At 30.6% G+C, this 19,001-nt stretch overlaps 2 long non-coding RNA genes and 1 other non-coding gene across 3 annotated transcripts; 2 read left to right on the plus strand and 1 right to left on the minus strand.

Annotated features, from left to right (window-relative positions):
• Window positions 1-5,297: 5,297 nt before the first annotated feature.
• Window positions 5,298-5,369, plus strand: TRNAK-UUU. The gene has a single exon. It is a non-coding gene; the product is annotated as a tRNA-Lys (tRNA).
• Window positions 5,370-6,593: 1,224 nt separating this feature from the next.
• On the plus strand, window positions 6,594-8,494 carry LOC116401741. Its single transcript, XR_004214081.1, has 2 exons — window positions 6,594-6,880; window positions 7,031-8,494. It is a non-coding gene; the product is annotated as an uncharacterized LOC116401741 (long non-coding RNA).
• Window positions 8,495-10,189: 1,695 nt separating this feature from the next.
• Window positions 10,190-16,896, minus strand: LOC116401742. Its single transcript, XR_004214082.1, has 2 exons — window positions 16,546-16,896; window positions 10,190-16,165 (listed from the first exon to the last, which is right to left on the minus strand). It is a non-coding gene; the product is annotated as an uncharacterized LOC116401742 (long non-coding RNA).
• Window positions 16,897-19,001: the final 2,105 nt, after the last annotated feature.

Below are 19,001 nucleotides of genomic sequence, written 5' to 3' on the forward strand. Positions count from 1 at the left end.
AATAAGGCTTAAAAAATAAGAAAAAGAAGAAGACTCAGAAGCTTAAGCTCGTGCAAGAAGAAGAAATGAATTTCTCTCGACCTCAGCGCTTAGTAACATTGGTAGACTTCCTTCCAAAAAGCTTCCTTCGTGATCATCAAGATAGAGACCCAGAAGTCATTGCATGTCATGCTATCAACGCAATCAAAGAAGGAAGCATCCTTTCAAGATCACTAGAAGAGGAGAGAGTGTTAAAAGACCATCGAGGTTCAATGTGGAGGATCTATTATCACTTCCTTAAGAGACCAAAATCATCCTTATTGATGCATTGTTAAATTCAGGAGCATCTAGTTCGAGTACTCTGATTGTGCCATGAGAATACTCCTTATTGTATGTCTATAAAATTTTTGAATCAGGATTTGCTGTTAGGATCTAAACTTCATAATATGTTTTTTGATATGTTCGAAAACAAAGAGTCGATCGGATTCTCATAGATAACAGATCAGCTGTCAACATACACTACAAGAAATCAAAAGTTTCCTGACGCAGGAAAAGCATCAGGAAACATCGTGTCGGTAGAAGACACTGATTTCCGATGCCGCGTGGACCACGTCAGGGGAAGGCCTTTCATCTGACGCATGAATATGAGTGTTGGAATTTTCCTTCCCTTCCTTCGATGAGGTGCTAGATACGTCGGGCAATGGCCCCTATTCACGACGTACACCATGTTGTGTCAGAATATGGTGGACGATTAAATGTATAGTTTGGTCTTCCTTTGACGTGGTGACAGATGCGTCGGACAATGGGCCACTATTTTTGACGTCTACAGTGTCATGTCGGAGGAAGGCGGATAATTAATTGTATGTGATGCCTTCCTCTGATGATGTGGCAGTCACGTCGGGAATAGGTTAGGGATTTTGGCCGCCATAAGTGACACGTCGGGAATATGGTTTAGGAATTCCCGATGTGTCCTTAAATGCGTTGGAAATACCTAACAATTCTCGACGATTTCGATGTGCATCGAGAATTCTCCCTCTTTTTAATCCATTCTTCACAGAATGGAAACGGAAAAGACAAAGAAAAAGAGATCAAGAGAGTGGCCGAGAGGTAGAACGAGAGGGAGACCGAAAGGGAGAACGAGAGGGAGATCGTGAAGTCATTGTCGTTGCCGTACCCGTTGTTGTTGCCGCTTCAATCGTTGTCGTACCTGTTGTCGTTGTCGTACCTTTTTTGATGTGTTTTTTATTTTATTTACATAACAAATTAGGATTTTGAATTAGTTTTTATTTTAGAAATTAAAATTTGAATTATGTTTTAGTTTTTTGGAATATATGAATTGGATGTTGTATATTTGTATTTTAGAAATTGAATTGTGTGAATTTGGCGTTTGATTAATGTAAATAAATGTTCATGTAAATGTAAATAAATAAATGTATAAATATTTATTGTAAGTTTATTAATTTATAAGGTTAGTTTGTTAATATATAAATATTTATTGTAAGTTTGTTAATGTATAAGGTTAGTTTGTTCTAAATTGAGTGTTTGATTAATGTAAATAAAACAAATGTATGAATAAAATTGAGTGTTTTATGAAATTCAAAGGTATAAATTATGTTTTGGTTCCGCTAGTAGATATAGTGTTTGGTTAGTTTGTTTGTTTTGGTTATTTTGCAGTTATGGTAACTTTTTGTAGTTTGAACTTAGCTTTCAAATGAAAGAGATAGATGATTTGCCATAACTTATTCATGTAGTAATTAAGTTTAGGGTTTGATAGGGATTAATAATAGATAGGACGATCAAGTTTCATGTTTTAAGTGTTTAACGATGGATAAGAGTTGGATGAAACTTATGAATAAGTTATCGGTTGAGTGTAGAGAGGGTGTGTCCCAATTTTTAGAGATTGCCAAGTTGCACGTCAATGCTTACGAACAAATAAGGTGTCCATGTAAGAGATGTATGAACTCAAACTGGTACTCACTAGAGGGTGTAGAGCGACATCTATTGACCATCGACATCTATTGACCATCGAAATAGCCTCAAACCTATACAAAATAGTTGCATCATGGAGATATAGTGAACTTACATAGAGCTATTGAAAGGTTTGATGAAGGAACTAGTATCAACCATTTTGATGAAGAAGATGAAATGTTTGATATTCTTAACGATTTACAAACTCCGATTGGAAACGAATGGGAAATAGAAGCTCTGATTGGGGTAGACATAGAAGAAGAAACATCAAACATATTTCATGGCTTATTGAATGAAGCTCGTAGTGAGTTATACCCCGGTTGTCCCCAATACTCTTCCCTAAAGTTTTTGGTTAAGATGATGCACATAAAGGTTTTAAATGGTTGGAGTAACAAGTCATTTGACATGATGTTAGACTTAATAAAGAGTGCGTTTCCAATCTGTGGTACCAACATTCTTAGTTCATTCTACGAATCTAAACGAAAATTGCGTGACTTGGGGTTGGGATATGAAACTATTTATGCCTGTAAGTACGACGGTGTCCTGATCATAATAGAAGAAAAAAAATTTGCATAAGGTATTGCGTCACTTTCCTTTGATACCGAGATTGCAACGCTTATTTGTTTTGCAAGAAGGATCTTCTGACATGAGATGGCACACCAAGACAAACGTGCTCAAACAGATGATGTGTTAAGACATCCAACCGATGCGGATGGATGAAAACATCTTGATTCTGAATTTCCTAATTTCGCTACAGATGCACAGAACGTTCATCTGGGGTTAGCTTAAGATGATTTTAATCCATCCGGTCAAATGAGTACCTTGTATAGTATGTGACCTGTGATGTTAATTCCTTACAATTTGCCACCCTGGAAATGCATAAAAAAGTAAACTTTTTTCATGACATTGCTCATTCCTAGGCCCAAATCTCCTAGTAGGAAAATTGATGTTTACCTTAGACCCTTAATTGAGGAGCTTAAACAGTTATGAACTTTTGGGGTGCGTACGTATGATTCCCTTACCAGTAATTTCTTTTAGTTGTACGCAATCTTGTTGTGGACGATAAATGATTTTTCTTGTTGTGGACGATAAATGATTTTCCAGCTTATGGTGATTTATCGGGGTGGAGTACAAAATGGTATCAGGCATGTCCCATATGCATGGGAGATAAGTCGTTCTTCAGGATAAGAGGAAAAATATCTTTCATGGGATATCGAGGTTATCTTTGTGATAATAATGTATGGTGGAGAAGTAGACTGCATGATGGCAGGGTAGAAGGTAGGGTTGCTCTAGTGGTAATGAATGGTCACGAAGTATTAGAACAAGTAGATCAATTGAAGTTTCCAATTAATAAACATTCTACATTAAAGGAGAAGAAAAGAAAGAGAGCTCTTAATTGGAGTAAGCGAAGCATTTTCTTTGAACTTCCTTACTGATCGAGATTATTATTACGTCACAAACTAGACGTAATGCATATTGAAAAGAAAGTTTGCAACAACTTGATTGGTACGTTGTTGAATATTGAAGGAAAAATCAAAGACACCACGAATGCACGATTGGACCTACAAGATTTGAAAATTAGAAAAGATTTACATCTCTTAGAAGTTGGTAACAGATTGGTGAAGCCACATACGAGTTACACGTTAACTAGTAGCGAGCGAGTTGAGTTTTGCAAGTTCTTGAAATTCGTAAAATTTTTCAATGGATTCCTTTTTAATATTTCTCGATGTGTGCATGAAAAAGAAAGGAAAATTTCATGTCTCAAAACGCACAACTGTCACGTTTTTCTACATTGACTTCTACCTATTGGTGCTCGAGCTTTCATACCAAAAAATGTTTACACTGCTATTACTGAACTGTGTAACTTCTTTCGTGATTTGTGTGCCAGAACGATACGAGTAAGTGAGTTGGACAGACTACAGACAGATATTATAGTCATACTTTGTAAATTAGAAAGAATACCTGCCTTCTTCAGCATAATGGTACATCTTGTCGTTCATCTACCATACGAAGCCAAGATTGTTGGACCTATTTCTTACAGTTGGATGTATCCTATTGAAAGAAGTTTACGCACATTAAAACAGTATGTGCGTAATAAAGCACGTCCTGAGGGGTCTATTGCAGAAGCATATTTGATGTATGAATCAAGAACCTTTTGCTCGCGATACCTTAGTGGAATTGAGACGCGATTCACTAAAGAAGAACGGAACGATGATAGCATTATGAATGATAAGGTGGTGGGTGAGTTCGAAGTCTTCATTCAGAAAGTAAGATCATTAGGGGTGTCAAGCATTCGCCCTCTATCACAGGAAGAGAAACATCTATTTCACTGGTACATTCTCAACAATGTAGGTGAAATATCGGAGTACCGCAAGTAAGCATTTATAACCTTTGACTTACCTCATCTTACAATTGATTTTTACGTCTTCATTATATAATATTTTGTTATTAGGAGACACTTGCGATTGATACGTCCGCAAGTTCATAACGCTCGTGAATTTAACAAAAGACACCAACGAGCATTTCCTGAACGGTTCAAAAATCAGGTCATAGAAATGCGTAAGAGAGAAAACATGTCCAAAATGTGTGAGACTTGAAAGAAATAGATTGAAAGAGAAATAGGAGGTGAAACGGTCGGCGTTTGATGTGGAGGGTAGAAGGGAGTTTGAGAGGAAAGATTGAAATGAGCGGATAGATGGAGAAGATGAAGAGAAAGCACACGGAATGAGGAGGAAAAAATGGATTAGTAGGAAGAAAAGAGAAAGTGAATGATTAAGTGAAGAAAAGACGAGGAATAAGAGAGAATAAGGGAAGAATAAAGTTATTATCCTACCCCAAAGTGTAAATAGTTTGTCCATTTTGACAGTTTTTTGCAATTCATATATATATATATATATATATATATATATATATTCTCGAAAGTTGAGATATAATTTAGTTCATATATATTTTTAGGATATATAACTACTAGTTTATTCTGTTAGTAAAAAAAACGTATTAATATTTTTCTAAAATATAAAAAAGTGTAAGACAGTGTTACAAAATGAAAAACTCAATCATTAATTTTGAAATGTATTAAAAGGAAGGATTAAACCTCCAACCATAAAATTGATAGTAAAAATAGTAGGTTAGAAGCTCCCCATCTACATTTATAGATATATTATCTTAATTGATTTTGGATTATATAATTAATGTTTTAATTGAAATAGTATAAAAGGATTCTGTGATTGTGTGTAGCCAAATATGGAGATGGACGTTGGCGAAGATGTAGAAACTAACAACGATTGATTGTAATTAAAATTTAGAGCATCTAAATTCATCTATGTATATATAAAATCATTAGTACATGAGCCATCTTAGCTCAGTGGTAGAGCGCGTGGCTTTTAACCACGTGGTCGTGGGTTCGATCCCCACAGATGGCGTTATATATTATCCCTAATACCTCCTAAATATATATGTTACTTTAAATCTTTTATCATAAATTCAAATACTTGGTATAATTATATATTAGAAGTTTATCAATTATGTATCACATGGATTGAACTTGTTTTTCTTTTGTTAAAGTAAAAATCACATTAAAGAATTTGCAAAGTAGTAAGTATGAGGTTAAAATAAAAATTAAAAAATGAGTCTCAAATAAGAGTACAAATTGGATATATATTTCTCATTTATTTTCTAAAAGTTTTTAGTGGAATATGTGAAATTACAATGCTATTGTTTTGGGTATGGAATACTCCCCAGCAAAAAAGAAAAAGAAAATAGAGAGTATTGGGATCTTAAAATAATGGGAAGGAGAGGTAGTTGCAAAAATTAAACAAACCCCTCTCTATTGTAACTAAGTAAATCAAACATCATCTCTCTATCTCTCTATCTTTCTAAAAAAACTCATTACCCAACTGGTGGTGATGACGTGGACGTGTCAGTCAGCACTCTGAAATTCGAATTTTCATTATTATTATTTTGTTTTCTTTTTCCGCCCTCTCCCTCGAGAAACAAAATTATTAGTGGGCTATGGCCCACTTGGAGAGAGAAAAAAGTGAGGGCCCAGGCCCAACAATAGCCTAAATTTCGGCCCCACTAATTTCCACATAGTAACATGTAATATAACCGCACATCATGTGACAATTCAATAATATCTTTCTCTATGTTATCCTCCAATCCAATATATATCCACCCCCCATACTCTTCTTCCCTCCCTATCAAATTTCTCATCCATTCTTTTATTATATGTATTTACCATTTTATTATTCATCACACATCATCTATCAATACTTCAAATTCAAACCTAAATGTTATTACTTTACCATTTACCGATGCATTAACTCAAAATTATCAATATATACTAAAAGGGATTATTTAATTAATTTTAAATTTAGGATGAAAACTTTAATTTAATTCAATAAGAAATCGAAGAAAAATAAAGAAAAAAAAGAAATGAGGGGTGGGAGCAGAGAACATAAACAAAAACAACCCATACCTTAAAATCCCATTAAAATGAAAAGAGATCTTTATCACATGGCTGCATGTGAAGGCCAGCCAAGCTTATATGGTTAATTCTGAAAATTACCATTCATAATAAAATCTCCATTTTTACCTATATATATGTGTGTTTATTTATTTATTTAAAATTGTAGGCCACTAGTACACTACCCAGTATGCAGTCACAAGGGAAAGTTAAAAAGGGTTAGGTTATATATGGTATGGTAGAGTGGTCCATTTCAATATGATCATTTCTCACATACCAAAAACTTTGTGTTTGTAAAGAACCTGGCCATGTTTTTCCACAGCTTTCTTGAACTTAAAATTTCTTTCATTCTCACAAACAAACTACAATCTCAATTCTAACAAAAACACTTTCAAGCTCAAGAAAGCTGTGGGAAATTATGACACTTTCAGGCTCTCTTCAATTTCTTCTCAATTCCTTCCCTTCCAGGTACATTCTAATTTTAATTTTCTCCCCTGTTTACATCTCTTCTTCATTTTCTTCACTATCAAATTAAGGAAGGAAATTGTGGAATAAGTATTCAACTTCAACTCCAGTTTATTTATTGTTGTTATTATTTTGTAACATTTGTTTAATTAGGTACTCCAACAGGTTTGAAGCATGCAAATGCATGGGTAATGAAGGGTGAGTGAGTGAATTTGTGCTGAGTTTGAGAATTTTAAAATTGAGATTCATTCATTCAATAATTTTATTTTCTTTTGAAGAACAAAAAAGGGTGAAAAGGGAATTTAGTGTGCAGAGAAGATTCCCCCGCCCAACTTTTGTTTATTAATATCATCAATCATAATAATACTCATCTTCATGTAGGGTATACTGCTTCTGCCCCCCTCTCTCAGTTCTGCCACTCTCAACTTTTTTTTTTTCTTCTCTCTTTATCAAAAACATTACATACATATATACATTTAAAAGTTGTTTAATTTAATTTTGGTCCCTTATATGCTCCTACATTTCTGTGAGAAAGGTCTAATTTTGTCACCATCTCACCCCCTTCCCCTTTTTTTAACCACTCTCTGTCTTTCTTCCCTTCTATACATATCTCTCTCTCTATCTTTTTTTAACCCTTTCACCATTTTTCACTCATCCTTATTCAAATTAAATCAACCAAAAATTGGCTTTTATTCATTTACTGCATCCTAATTTTCTTCCAAACCCAAGAATATACATATATATATATATTCATGATATTTTCAATAAATAGTTTCATTTGGTTCGATTTGGTTGGTTTGAATCTTGAATCTAAACGAGACATTTAGAGTGGGGGAGAGAAATGTGATATGAATATATTGATAATTGGCAAAGCTCCCACTGCATCAATAAAGGGGTCTCAATTGGAGAATCATATTTTTCTTTTTCTTTTACTAATTTATTTATTTACTTACATCTATTACCATATATGTCCCAAACTTTATACATTTATTTTGGAAATTTTATTTCAATTTGGAAGAAGAAAACTAATGGGTTTTCATGGGTGATTTTAAGCTTATTTTTAAATAGAATTAAGTGAAATTTGTTATAAGCAAGTTTAAATTGATTTAATTCTTAGTTATTTATTTTAATCAATATCAAATTTTTTGAGGTATAAATTGAATTTTCTCTCTCTTCATTTTCTTTTTCACTTATGCTCTCCTCCTTTTCGCATAATTTTTTAAAACTTCAATTTTGTCTTTGGCTTTGCTTCAAACAACGACTCCCCCTTCCCCCTCTCAATGTAATGATGTGTGAGTACTTGATTTTGATACAATAAATTTTGTTTGATGTACTTATATGTAAATATCATGGGTTGAATTATGTTATTCGGTCATATATATGAGTATACACTAATTTTGAAACTTCCTCAATGGTGTACTTTTGACTCTTACACAAAATGATAGTGTGGCTTTGATATAAATCACATTGAGTCAGTTTTTTTTCTTTCTTCCTTTTATTTGAGTAAGGTACAAATGAAATCAGTGGGGAAGCCATAAATAAATTTCGTATGGGAGGGACACGATGTAATAGAAGAGAATGTAAATAATAATAATAAAGATTCATAAAGTTGTTATACGTAGCATATGAGTTTTCATGTCGGTTTAATAAAAAGATATGATTATGAGGTTGACATTAAGGATTTGGTTGTAATGGTCTACGAATATGATATTGAAAAAGAATTATTGATGTTTTTCTTTTAAAATATTTTGCACATTGATTTAGAGTTAACTCTACATATTATTAATCATACAATTAAAAAGATTGATGAGATTTTTAAACAATGGAGAAAAATTGAATTCGAGACTTTTTGATCCTTACGTATGGTGCTTGTTAAACCAAGTTCGAGAAAATAAATTGATAAAAAATTGAAACCTAGGTATGATATGTATATCCCAACCGAAAACAAAATGTTATATACAATTTTAACTCTAAAATTAGTTAAAATAAACATATATTAAGCTATACAAATGTGAAAAAGCAGGTAAAACAATACTTTTTCAATAGAATGTTGAGTTAATATTTAAGTTGGAAAATATATTTATGATTAAAAAAATATATATCAATTTAAATCTTTTAATATTTCTTGATAAATTAATAAAATTTTTAGAATTTAAATGGACACGTAATTGTATAATTTGATATTTGTTAGAATAAATTTATGAGATGCTTCTTATTGTTTTTCTGCTGAAATATTACTTAAAGTTTTATATTAAAAATGCAAAAAGAAAAAGAAAACGAGAAGTTGAGGCATTGGCCAGATGAATGAAATACCTTTTGGATAACCTAACAAGGGTTTTTGAAGTGAATTAGAGAATGTGTGAGATAGATAAACCATTAAAAAAACCACATACTCAATTTTTTTCTATTTTTCTTTTTACCATATTCACTAAATGACATGCATTTACTTGGTCGAGTTAAAAAAGGTAATACAGAAGTATAGTTATGAACCAACCAATCATATATGAGATATGAGAATTTGATATAAGAAAAAAAATAATACTCCACAAAACTTAAACTTAACTAGTGGGTGAGTGATCCATTCACTTAATGTTTTAAGGTAAGTAATAGCTTGATAAATGAGGTTATATTATGTATAAGAATATTATATTAAAAAAACAAGTTAAGTAAAGTAAAGGTGAGTTAGTTGATTAATAAATTGACTAAAAGAACAAAAGAGAGAGATTAAAAGTAGGCTGAATTGAGGTAATTAAAGGGAAAGCCTTTTGTTATTAATCCAAATACCTTAAACCCTAAGCTAAACCATATTATTAATTGATAAATAGTAGTAATTGTAACCAATACCCCAACTGGTGGTGATGACGTGGACGTGTCAGTTCCGACTCCAAACCCGAATTTTTATTAATATTTTTGGTTTCCTTTTCCGCTCTCTCCCCTCTCGAAATTTAAAATATAAAATCAAATGGGTGAAATTATTAGTGGGCTATGGCCCACTTAGAGAGAGAAGTAAGGCCCCAGGCCCAACAATAGACACTTTTAAGGGCCCACAAATTTGCACATCCTAACAATATAATATCGCACATCATGTGACAATAATATAATATCTTTCTCTATGTTATCCTCCAACCACTCCAATATATCCCCCATACTCTCTGTTTCTTTTCTCAATTATTCTCAATTTTAAACATAAACACATACGAGAGAATTAAAATGTTATAGTATAAGACTAAAATTTAATTTATAATTAAAATTCTAACATTATTCTTTTTATATGGCTGTGTGTGTGTGTGGGACCAGATCACAAACAAGAAGAGAATAACCCATACCTTAAAAATCCCATTAAAATGAAAAGCGGATGTTCATCCCATGGCTACATGTGAGGGCCAGCCAAGTTCATACGGTTAATTCTTAAATTACACATCTCATATCATAACCTATTCATCATTTTTTACCCTCTCATACCTTCATGAATCATTATTATTATGGGTTTTTTATCTTCTTTTTGGAGTTCAAAATTAATACCCCACCGCGCACTCACAAGGGAAAGTAAAAAATTAAAAAAAATAAAGAAGAAGAAGAAGAAGAAGAAGAAGAAAAGGTTGATGGAGGGAGAGGGTTATATATGGTAGAGTGGTCCTTTGGAAAACTAGGAATAAGCAGGAGGCAGCAGGCAGTGGGCAGCATAGTCATTTCATTTCTTTCGTTTCGTTTATGAGTTCCCCAAAATTTATGTTGTGTGAAGATCTGGGAGAATTGGAGGTGCTGCTACTGCTGCTGCTGTTGCTGTTTGTAAAATTTGTTGCAAAAGGGAACCTGGCCATGTTCTTCCACAGCTTTCTTGAACTTCTTCCCCATTCACCACCAAATTACAATTATCTCAAATTGTAATTTTTCAACATACTTTGAAGCTCAAGATAGCTGTGGGAAATCATGTCACTTTCAGGCTCTTCTTCCTTCACCATTAACTTACCTAATTTCCTTCCTCCAGGTATATACATATTACAATTTTTTGACTTATTTCTTCTCCCAATTTTCCTTCATTTATTCATTTACAATTCCTCCTTCATTTTCTGTTTACTTCTTCACTGTAAAGGAAGGAAATTGAGGAATAATTATTCAATTTCAACTACAATTTAATTAGATACTGCAACACGTTTGAAGCATGCATGGGGTTAGATGAATTTTAATATATATCTAATTAATTAATTAATTAATATTAAAAATGGGGAATTTCTTAAAATTCTGTAAAGGGAAAATTAAAGGCGAGAATGAGTGAATTTGTGTTGTTGAGTTTGAGAATTTTTAGATTGAGATTCATTCCTTCAATAATTTTTTTTTTTTTTTTTGAAAAAAAGGGTGAAAAGGGAATTTACTCTGCACAGAAGATTCCCCAACTTTTGTTTAATATCATCAATCATAATACTCATCTTCATGTAGAGTAGACTGCTTCTGCCCTCTCCCAGTTCTGCCACTCCCACTTTTTTTTTTTTTTTTAAATTAATTATATATATCTATATAATTATTCACTTTAATTTTGGTACCTTATATGCTCCTACATTTCTGTGAAAAAGGTCTAATTTTGTCACCATCTGACTCTCTTCCCTTTTTTTTAACCATTCTCTGTCTTTCTTCCCTTCTATACACCTCTCTCTCTCTATTCTTTTTTACCCACCTTTCACCATTTTTACACTCATCATTATTGAAATTAAATCAATAAAAAGAATTGGCCGGTTTTAATTAGTTTCATACTCATCCAATTTAATTAACTTAGTGTATTCTAACTTTCTTCTATTTTAATTGTATTGTTTAGGCTAGGTCAGGTTATGTATAGGCTCTACTTTTGTCTGTCTCTACCCTACCTTTCTTCCAACACAGAATTATATTCATACCCATTTTTTTTAACGATGAGTTCAATTAGGTTCCAGAATTCTATGGTAAGTAGAGGTTTGAAAAGTGTTTGTGAAAGGTTTGGATGGATACTGATAACTGGAGACATTTAAACAAACCAGTAAGTAAGCAAGCGGCTCGGAAGGGGTCAAAATCTAGACAGTCATATTTTATTTCTTCTTTCCTTTAATTATTTTATTTACATTTGTTACTGTATATCCCAAACTTTGCATTTATTTTGGAAATTCTATTAGAATTTGGTATTTCTGTACTCCTACAAAACTATAAGCACTGTTTCACCTCTCTTAAATATTCTTCATTTTTATTTAAAAATAAAATCAATTTTGTCCTCTAAATTTCTGACTGTTTTAATAAATCAAAATTGTATCCATATAAACCCTAAAATGTTGTCATAAATGAATGAGTTGAGAAGATTTTATCTTGCGAGAGATAATGAATTCAAATGTTGTACTATCTATGTATTGTTTTTCATCCACAAATATTCCTCCTATTTTTCTTTAATTACTTAGAATGAATTTTGTGGTATATCGTTTTTTCTCTACAATAATTTTGGTAGAATTTTGGAAGAATATATAATCATTTTATGGGTTGATCTTTGAGTTTCCTTTCAAATGCAATTAAGTGAAATTAGTTATAAATTAGCTACCCTAAAATCTAAATTGATTTAATTGTCAAAATTTAGGTATATGTTGAAATATGCAATTTGGTCATATGAGAGTATACACTAATTTTGAATCTTCTCAATACTACTTTTTGGAGTATATAAGACAAAATGACAAAATGGCTTTATTATAAATCATACTGGGTGGATTTCTTTATTTTTATTTTTTTCCTTTTACTTGAGTAAGGTACAAATGAAATATCTTTTGGGTAACCTAATAAAGGTTTCTGAACTAAAGTAGAGAATGTATGAGATAGATAACAATGAAAAAACACACACACACACACACATTCCCATATATGATGATATTCAAATTATATTTGACCTATTAAATAATATTTTAAATATATAAATAATAAAACTGTGGACTGAAATATGTATATGTTTTTTTAATAATTCAAATTTGAGTAAGGAAGAATAAAAGGTTTATTGTTACAAAATGACAAAAGCAGACAGGGAATTGTGCATTAACATCGAGGAAGTTGTGCTCTAATTACACCATTATTTTAATTAATTACTTTCGCTAATCTCAATTTTCGAATTTCTAATCTCACAAAGCACAAGAAATTTTCACCCTTTTTCCCATCAAAACCCAAAAGACAAACAAATAATCCAAACCCTCCTTTTGACTTTGATCTTACAAAATTAGACAAAGAAAAAAAAAACAATCCCCTTTTTACTCAACATAACCATGTTTAAATACCACAAAAACAAATCTATAAAATAAATAAACAAAAAATATCAATTTATTGAGACCATTAATTAATAATTATCTCAAAACTAAAATGGTATCAATGTAGACCCTACTTCTATAAGTATATCCGTTTATATCAATTTAAACTTACAACTTTTAGAGTGTATTCAAATATAATAAAACATAATAAAGGACTGATATTTGTCCAATAAATAAATAAATGTAATTACGTTTCCTAGATTAAAGGTTTTAAAGAACAACAGAGAGAAAGGTTTTCGAATATGAACAATATATAAAGTGTAACAACGAATCATAGATCATGGATTTAAAATCTTTATGTTTGCATAATTGGATTACAAACTGTTAATATACTATTATATTGTATAAGTAACGGGAATTTATAAAAAAAAACAACATGTAATGAAGAACAATAATCAAATTATGGTAGATGTAAGTGAATGTTTCATCATGATTGTTAATATAAAAATGAGAGTTGGATCTATGACCTGTAAAAGATGAATTAAACAAATGGGTATGGGGATATATTAATTACAAGGATTGGAACCCTCCCTGTAACATAATTAAAATAGAAATTATTTTTTAATATAAATTGTTATGACTTTAAAGAAAATAAAATAAAAAAGAAAAGAGTTTTAAATTTTATAGTGTAAATATTTGTAGTGTATATTCAGAAGCTTTTCGTGATCAAATTTGGTGTGGTGCCAGGGATGCTTCACGGGATACTTGAGACTTAATTTTGGACTTTTTTAATATTTTGATGTTTGTAATTGTGACTTTTTACTCACTTTATCATTGATTTTCTTTTATTTATCGTGGATGTAAATATTTTACAAATATTATTTGTTTTTTTATATCTTATAGCAAAAATTTCGCAGTAAGATATAATTATAAAAAACTTAATTAACTCCATTTTAACCACAAAATGGTTTATATTCTTAAATTAATTCTATAAATAAAAACAAGTAATTTTTTCAAAGCATTCAACCAAAGTTTTGTTTCCAAGACTTCCGTCCATTGGTTTTTGAAAATACTTCAAAATTTTATTTTTGGACAAAACAAATAGAGATATCAATGTGCGAAATTAGGGTTTCACAAAACCTAATTTTTATTATTTAATTAAACATTTGGATCATTAGCGAGTTTCAAAAACAAAAACTTCTTTTCTTTTTTTTTTGTTTCCAAAAGTATTTTAACACATTCCTAAAATAATAATAAAGAACAAAACAAAGAAATCCAGTGTTTATAGGGTTAATTAAGCTCAATTTAAAGAAAAAACAGTAAAAGACCAAGGGGCTATCATGGAGCCTCAAGTTTTTTTTTTTTTTTTTGGGAGGACAATAGAAGCCTCTTAATACTTAAGATCTCATATATTTTATTTGTATATTTCTTCATTTACTTCCAATTCTCTTGGTTTTTAATTTTAATTTCCAATCATCTATTGAAAAAAAAAAGGTAAAACATAGTTCCAAAATTGATGAAAATTATGTTTTATTGTTTTGAAAATTGAAACTCATGGAAACTATACATTATAGCCCTTTTGTTTTCAAATTTTGTTATAGGATCTTGACAAGTAGACCTTAAATCCATGCGACGGTTACGAAAAGGGACAAAGAAACCTTATATTCATACCTACTGCTTCAAATTATGATGTATAAATTTTATTAAAGGAGCCTTAAACTTCAAAAAATATTGCATAACAGGAAAGGAAGTAAATTAAACAATATTAATCAAAAACAAGAAATGACGATTAAACCATTCTCAATACACCAACACAACAATACTTAATGCATGTTTTCATTTTATTTGAAGCAAATTACTTTTCTTAAAAAAACCTTTTAATCTACTATTGTAAAGTACAAATTTACTCTACTAAATCTTTAAACTTCAAAAAGTACACAAAAAAAGTTCCTATAAACTTTTAAAATATCTACTAATAGATTCATGAGATCCTAATCTATTAGACTCTAATATTTAAGAATTTATGGCCAAAAAGAAAAGAAAAAAACAAACCCTCTTCAGATCTCACCAAATAATAAGATGATAAATTGAGAGCTTAGTGATTTCTTAGAAACTTTTTTCTAATATGAAGATCAACTTAACCTAGGAACGTAAGTGAAAGATCAAAGGACATTTTTTTTTTCTTTTATCCGATAAGCATACCAAAACAAATCTGAGAGGTACGGTAAGAGTAGGTAGTTCAAATTCTCATACCACGGAAAGAATGAAAAGAGGAACACATGTACAGTGATGAACTTGAGCATATGATATAAAACCATGTATATAATATAGCTTGAATGACCTTGATATATATACACATGTAAACAAAAATAATTTTATTATAAAAAGCTAAAGTTAGTTCATTAATGATTCAGTAAAAGAACAAAAGAGAGACAAATTAAAAGTGAATGTGATAGGTGAAGATGACAAATGAAAAAAAAAAAGAAAAGAAAAGAAAAGGAAGTGTTTGTATGGCCTGAATTGATGGAGTTTGAAGCTAAAAAGAGCCAATTAAAGGCCTTCTGTTATGTGGTCCAAATACCTTAAACCTAGCATTCAATACAATAGGAATAATTTCATATTTCACATTTACTATGCTGCACAGAATAATCATCCTTCCCCCTCTCTTTAATAATTCAATTCAATTCAACCCACAGAGATCTCAAAATTTCACAAATTCACCCCCCAGAAAAAAAACTCAACTTCGTCATCCATTTAATTAATTTAACAAAATTAGAAAACCATAAAGTAAATAAAATAAAACCTCGATGGAATCTATGGCTGCAGTGAACCATATGAAACTGTTGGTTTATCTACGGGCACAGTAAAAGTACAGATCCATATAACCTTTTGAAAGCAACTAATTTAATTATAATACATATACATTCATATATATATATATATATAATCATAATAATAATAATTAATAATCATCATCATCATGGAAAGGCATATATATAGCTTTAAAGCCGTTTTCACAGAAACTTGTTTTTGCCTGCTATGGAACCTACACATGGGGTCACAGTAAAAATAAAAAAACCCCCCAAAAAAAGTAGAATAAAAAAAAACAAAAAAAGGTGATTTCAATCCATTCATTCATTCAACATATACTTCCTTATATCAATGGAGAAAAAAATAGGTATTGATTAAAATTCCAATAAATCAAAAGAGGAATAATAATCATCATGATGTTATAAAAGAACAGAGAAATCGAAAGATAAGGCTTTAAAAGCAATTACAGACCTTACAAAATTTCCGATGGCAATGATAAACCTCTAAATTTACCGTATATGAAAAAGGAAACAAAAATTGCAATTACAGATTAAGGAAAAGGGAGAATTATTCAATCGCATAATTAAAATTGAAGGAGATTATAGAAATATGTACCAATTTCAGCAGCGATTGAAGAATTCAATTGTAGATTTATGGAATTCATTTGACTCTGACTGTATCTTCCCACAGCTTTATTGAACCGCAACAAAATTGATGAACAAAAAACGCTTTGAGATCGATCGAGAGAGATCGAGAAAGGGGAAATTAAGAGCGAATTGAGTTCAGGAAAGGGATGCAGTTCAAGAAAGCTGTGGAAGAATACAAACAGAGGCAATTTTAAGAACCGCCATTAGAACAGCAACTGAAGAAAGAAAAAAACTAAGAAATTAGGGTATAGAACCCTAGATAGTTAGAGAGAGAGAGAGAGAAATGGGGGAAGAAATAGAGAGTTAGGTTTTAGGGGAAGAAGAAGAGGCTGGTATTTATAGGAGGAATGAGAGCTCTATGGTGAGATTTTCTTTTTTTCTTTTTTTTCTTTTTTAAACCCATCAATCCCGAGAAGAATATTGGGCCTAATTCTGGAGGATTACAGAGTTTTAGTTAGTTCTCATTTTAATAAATTAAATTAAAAACAAAATGTTTTAGTTTTAGTTTTAATCTTTAATTTTAATTTTAATTTTAATTTTAATTATTCGAACAAAAGAAAAACATTCACATTTTTTTTATAATTTTACAATCCTAAATTCTATCTAATAATAAAAACTAATAATTTTGAGATCTATTAAAAGTATATATACTAAATTTAGATGACCAGCTACCTAACCTAAAATAGTATGAAATTTTATTTTAATTAGTATGAAATTTTATTTTAATTAATTTTATTGGTTTGTTCAATATTTCAATCCACCTTAGGGTGCATCTATATTTTATATTTAGGTCTAGCCTATCAAAATTATTCGACCACGTAACAAACTACTTGAACAAGGATCCAAATATTGTTTTTTAAAATTATAATGATAGTTGTAATTAATATCTTAAAATTTTTGATTGTAAAAATTAAGCCTCAAACTTATTATATAAAATATAAAAGTTAAAATTTTTATTATTTCAAAGTTCAAAATTTTCAAGGTTTTAACACTATGGAGGATTGAAGAATCACTTCTAGAATAAAACTACGGTTATATTAATTTAATTATTTTGTTAAGAAAAAAGAGGTTAGAAGGGAAAAAAAAAAGAATAAAAATCTGACAAAAATCGTGTGGAACGACGTATGTTGGTTGTAGTATGTCATAATTATACGTGCGGCTGGGATGGCAGTTTTCCGGATCTAACGGTGGCGGTTGGCATCGTGGGGACAAGGGCGCTCGGTCCCACGCTAGATCTGTCCGTTTCCGATGATGAAAAGTCCACCTTCACGCTCCTTTTTGCAGCGTGTGGATATCACGGCCTTCGTGATGTGAGATTGGGTGGTGGCCTTAATGACCATCATGATTCCATGTGCTTCCTTCCTTCCTCCCTCCCCTCTCTTTTTTTTTTAACACTATGTATTTGTATTTTGCAATTTGCACAGCTTATTTTTCAATTATTTACGTTTTTAAATATGGAACAAATATTATAAAACTAACCAATAATTCAATTGAATGCTTGTGGAGTTCATGTTAGATTTAATCCATTTTGGTTCATACATAATTGAATATAATGGGCTCACTTCATTAATTAATATGTTTTTATGATGTAGTACTGCATTGTTACCACTTTTATGAATTTGATTTTCTTTTTTCCATGTAGGTCCCCTCTCCTCTCACAATGTGAAACAATATTACTTCCCATCTTATTAAAATAGAATTACAAATTCAATTGTCTCATCAATTATAAACATTGCACTAATATTTGAAAAGTACATGTTCTAATATAAAATAAAACTTTCAAGTACACAACTATTTTTTAACCTCAAATATTTCAATATAATCCTTTATATTTCATATTACAATTAGATTTATTTTACCCTACAATAGTAAGTTACAATTTACCTCATTTCAGAATTTAATATTCGATAAAGATATAGATAATCTCAATTTTCATTGTTAAGTTAAGCTCACTTTCACTTTTTCTTCACCAATATGCTAATTGGTAAAAAATTGCGACTTCAAGTTCTTCTATAGTTGTTCTATTATTAAATTCTCTTATTATTCTAATTCAAAATGTACAATGTAATTATTTAAAATAATAAAATTATTTTTGAAACATTTTAAACTTATTCTTAAAATTTAGAGAGAGTTACATTTTGAAAACTGAATGGATCATATGTGTACATATTCTTCAAAACTCAAAAATTAGATTTTTTCCATCACAAATTTATTGTATGTTGTGGTAACATTTTCTTTAATTTACCAATATGTAGAAAGAGAGAATTGAACCTCCAACTTATTAGTAAAAATTATATAATGTAAGCTCGTGGTACTTGAAAACTTACTCTAATAAACTTGTATACATAACCATATCAAGCAATTGATCATGAATGGTATCAAGTTTTCGAAAATGTTACACTTCAAATAATTTTTCCCAACCTC

Source organism: Cucumis sativus, chromosome 1, assembly GCF_000004075.3.
Source record: "Cucumis sativus cultivar 9930 chromosome 1, Cucumber_9930_V3, whole genome shotgun sequence".
Lineage (NCBI taxonomy): Eukaryota > Viridiplantae > Streptophyta > Magnoliopsida > Cucurbitales > Cucurbitaceae > Cucumis > Cucumis sativus.